The sequence below is a fragment of the Triticum urartu genome, chromosome 3 (assembly GCF_003073215.2).
Source record: "Triticum urartu cultivar G1812 chromosome 3, Tu2.1, whole genome shotgun sequence".
Lineage (NCBI taxonomy): Eukaryota > Viridiplantae > Streptophyta > Magnoliopsida > Poales > Poaceae > Triticum > Triticum urartu.
In genome coordinates, this window is record NC_053024.1 from 30,765,947 (window position 1) to 30,770,637 (window position 4,691).

Sequence of the window (4,691 nt, forward strand, 5' to 3'; positions counted from 1 at the left end):
TCACGCCAACCGACTTCCGAGAGATGACGTCGAAAAAGTTGCATAGGCCAAATAGCGTTTCACGGACGTGCGCGTCCATGATCCCACGGATTGCAACTGGAAGTATCTGCGTCATCAGCACGTGACAGTTCGTGAGACTTCATCCCGCTGAACTTCTGCTTCGCTGGGTCTAGGTATCTGCTTATCTTCCCCGCGTAACCGTAAGGAAGTTTTACTCCTACGAGGCAGGTGAAAAACTGCTCGATCTCCTCCTGACTTAGAGTGAAGCACGCGGGAGGGTAGTCATTTCCGGTCTTCTTGGCCTTTTTGCCTTTGCGACGACTTTCCGTGTCCTGCTTCGCCTCATCATCATCATCATTAGCGTGAAGCTCCTCCCTGATGCCCATTGATTTCAAGTCTGCCCTTGCTTTCGGCCCATCTTTGGTCCTCTCTGGCATGTTGAGCAGGGTACCAAGCAGACTCTCGCACACGTTCTTCGTGATATGCATGACATCAAGGCTGTGAGGCACACAGGGATCTTCCAGTACGGCAAGTCCCAGAAAACAGACCTCGTTTTCCATACCTTCAGCAGCGGCTCTGGCGCCTTTCGCTTCTTTCCCGGCTGGCGCCTTTTGCTTCTTTCCCGGCAGTGGGCAATCTTTCCAATTTTTCAACAGCTCGTCTATTTCCTCGCCGCTCCTCGTACGCGGGCGTCTCGGGGTTCGGTTTCACCATCGAACAGATCCTTGCGTTTTCTCCTCCATGGGTCATCGTCGCGAAGCCACCTTCGATGTCCCATGAACACGGTTTTCGAAGACCCGGATCTCTATCTAGCTGGCGATACGTTGTGTCATCCATGCACCTGACGCATCCAAAAATCCGTGGACCACCTGCCCCGCGACTATCCGTAACCGAGATAGTCGTGCACCGTCGTGAGCAGCGCGGCTCTCATAGGAATATTCTTTCTCTGCGGCGTCCCACGTATTGGCTGGCATTTTCCACAGCGTGTCTAGCTCCTCTTTCAGCAGCCCCAGATACAGATTGATGTTTCCCTGGTTGTTTCGGCCCTTCAATTAGCATACTCATGTGAATGTACTTCCTCTTCATGCACAACCAGGGGGAAGGTTGTACATCCACACAAACACAGGCCAGGTGCTATGTGTGCTTCTCTGGCTGCCAAATGGATTGACTCCATCGGTGCTCGCGCCCAGCACGATGTTCCTTGGATCGTTCCCAAATTCTGGGTCTTCGAAGTTCAACGCTTGCCACTGGCTCGCATCCTTAGGGTGACTCAGCATCTTGTCTTTTTTATCTATCTCCGGATCATTTGCGTCATCTTCTCGCTTCTTCTCCTCCCTATCCGCGTGCCAACGCAGGAGCTTTGCTACCTTAGGGTCCGCGAAATACCGCTGCAGACGAGGAGTGATCGGAAAGTACCACACCACTTTTCGAGGAGCTTTCTTCCTCTTCTTGTATCGAGTGACGCCGCACACAGCGGATATGGTACGGACGCAGTATGCCGACGGCTTGGCCGTCGGCATAGATGGAAATCTATGCCGACGGCCAAGCCGTTGGCATATCTGCGCCACGTGTCGTCCCCCGGCTTCTCCTGGCGGCAGACATATGCCTACGGCAAAGCCGTCGGCATAGATGGAACTCTATGCCGACGGCTTTGCCGTAGGCATATGTCTGCCACGTGGCAGCTCCTGGTTTCTCCTGGCAGCAGGGCTATGCCTACGGCAAAGCCGTCGGCATAGTTTGCCACGTGGCAAGCCCTGGTAACTCCTGGGCGTATATATGCCGACGGCTTTGCCGTAGGCATAGTTTTTTTTTTGTTTTTTTTATTTTCCCTGTTTTCTCTTTTCCAATTCATTTGACAGCATTTCAAAACAGAACAATATGAAATTATGCAGAAATATGACAATTCATCATGTGAACATACTCAAGTTCATCTAAACATACTCAAGTTCACCATCATCATCTAAACATACTCAAGTTCATCACATCATCTAAAGATCATCACCGATGGAAGTTCATGAACATAAAAGTAGTGCAAGACATGAAACATGATAAAAGTAGGAATATGAAAGGCATGGCACGATGGCCACATGCACGGAATCATCAAGCAAGAGCACCCCCGCCGCACCACCTCCGCCATAACCACCCCACCTCCGCCAAAAGCACCACCTCCGCCAAAACCACCACCACCACCTCCGCCAAAACCGTCATCGCGACCACCACCACTCTGCCAGATCGGAGTGACTGGGGTCGACGGAGCAGGAGTCGAGCCACCGGTCCCCTACATGTTTCAGAAAAGATTCTAACGGTAAATATGATATGATAGTGTTTCATGAACGAGAACTAGTTTGCTAGTAGTTAGGCAAATGTACTAACCGAACCATCACTGCCTAGTGCCACCCATTCATCGAACGTGGGCACGTGTGGGGGTTCTCCCGCAGGTGGTGGTGGGGGTCCCATTTGTGGTGGATCCGTGCGGTTAGTCCAAGACGCCAACATAGCCTGAATGTTAGTTAAACAAGCAAACTAGAAGATCAGAAGGAATGAAAGTGCAAAAATTTAGGTTGGTTTTAAGAGGGCAAAACTAACCGTCATCATCTGACGGTTGTAATCATCGTTTGCCTTCACTCGTTTCAAGTACTCCCGCACCTCGAGATTCCTATGCTCGACAAACTCCTTATATGCCTACATAATTTAGGTTGTTTCTAAGTGAGCAATGCTGAAAATAAACTGAGAATGCAAGATAGAAAAAGATAAAGAGGAAGTACTTACAGCATGCTGGCGGGCTAAGGGAGTCTGTGAACGCCCCGTACTCTCTAACTGGCTCGGGTTGGTAGCCCGAAGCTGTGTACGAGATCGAAGGAGTGATCAAGCCATCGAAACACGGATACCGGCCATTCTTCTTCCCCTGGATGGCCACCACCGCCGTGTCGTCGATCTGAGACTGGGCGACCTCAGCAACAGGAACATCCGGATGCAACTCCTGATAGTGATGAATGTAAGACCCCAGGTGCTCCTCGGTCTTGCCGTAGTACTGGCTCTCGCCCTCCTTGCGATGACTCCGCTCGCGGGCCAGCTTCCACGACTCCATGTCTGAGAGCGGCCTCTTCAACTTGTCCTCCTACAACGTCAAATAGAAGTCAGCCATACATAAGAACATGACGTAAAGAAGAACAAAAATGCATCATGCACATAGATATACCTTCATGGCCTTGAAGCCCCAGTGGTTCCTGTTTCCTTGGCCGTGTGTCCCGTCGTTCCACGGTTAGCCCGGGCCTTGATGCTCTTGGCAGCAAACTCTGCATCGGCGCCGAGCCACCTATCCACCAAACTCGCCCATCCGTCATGCCTTCCATAGCACCAACGAGGAACAACCTATGCAAATTTTGGAAGCATGACATGTGAGCACGAAACATATAGTTGACTGCTTGAAACAATGAAAAGTTAGTAATAGTTACCATCATGAACTGCTCCTTGCTCAAGGTAAGTCGTAGCTTCTGCGCTTGAGTTTTGGTCATCTTTTGGTGCAGGTAGTAGTGGTAGTACTGCGAGACGGCAACCCAGCGCACCTCGTACTGCAACTGACGAGCTTTCTTCTTCGCAGCCGCAAGCAAGACCACGTCGGCTCTGGCCTTGTGCTCGTCAAGAACTCTATAGAGTTGCTGCAATCATGCATAAACCAGAAGCAAACAAGGCATGAGTTGAGTGATTCAATGATAAACTATGAACGAAACTGAAGACAAGTGATTCAGAAGAGAACTTACCCAAAATTTGGTGATCACGGCCTTAGCGGTCGTCCCGTACTCCGCGTTGCTGCAAGCCTCGTAGTGGGCCCAGCTCGTGGCCAAAACCCGCTGCTGCGGGTCCCTGTCTGGCCGCGGGCAGAATAGGCCAGGCCAAAACTCCTTCAACAGGACAGTGATAAGGCCGTTCGGTTTACGGCCCTTTCCGTGAAGGATCCAGTTTCTGCAAAAGAATCAAATGATTGCCATGTGTACAATAAGAAAATGTTGTCATGTGTTGAAAATATGATTGAGAGGCACTTACTCTGTCCCCACAGGTTCAATGAGCCACTTGTGCTCCTCGATAGAAGGTGGTGTAGGTAGTCCGGCATTACCACGCAGCCACCCCTGCGAGAACCCGGTGGCAAGTCACCCCACAACGCGGGATCAACCTCCCCTCCACCCTCCTCGGCCTCCTCCTCACCCTCCTCCTCGGCCTCCTCCTCCTCACCTCCTCCTCCCCTCCTCCTCCTCGCCATCAGGAACATACTCCTCCTCCTCAGACTCAGAAGGTGCCTCTGTATAGGAGGGCATCGAAGAAGACCCTCCTATTTCAGACACGGCCCGGAGTTTTTTGCCCCGGTTGCCCCCCCTCCTCCTCCTCTAGGCCCTCCCCCCCTCCTCCTCTAGGGGCTCTCCCCCCACCGCCTCCTCCTCTAGGGTCTCCTCCCCCGACCCCTCCACCTCCCTGTGAGGTGTCATCCTCGCGTAGTCGGGAGGGAACCTTGTGGGCTCGTCCACTCCGAGTAAGTCCTTTAAATTTACTGAGGAAACTAGCGCCGCTGGACTTGCCCATGATTATCAAACCTGCATTGAGAAGAGAATAAACAATTAGTAAGGATATCAATTAAACAAGCATACAGGAAAAACATTAATACCAGAAGAGCACATTAAGCATACTATTGTAATGAT

At 51.4% G+C, this 4,691-nt stretch overlaps 1 long non-coding RNA gene across 1 annotated transcript; it reads right to left on the reverse strand.

Moving 5' to 3' along the window:
- Positions 1-2,209: 2,209 nt before the first annotated feature.
- LOC125547798 lies at positions 2,210-2,818 on the reverse strand. The gene is made up of 4 exons (XR_007300781.1): positions 2,770-2,818; positions 2,587-2,682; positions 2,374-2,499; positions 2,210-2,278 (listed from the first exon to the last, which is right to left on the reverse strand). It is a non-coding gene; the product is annotated as an uncharacterized LOC125547798 (long non-coding RNA).
- Positions 2,819-4,691: the final 1,873 nt, after the last annotated feature.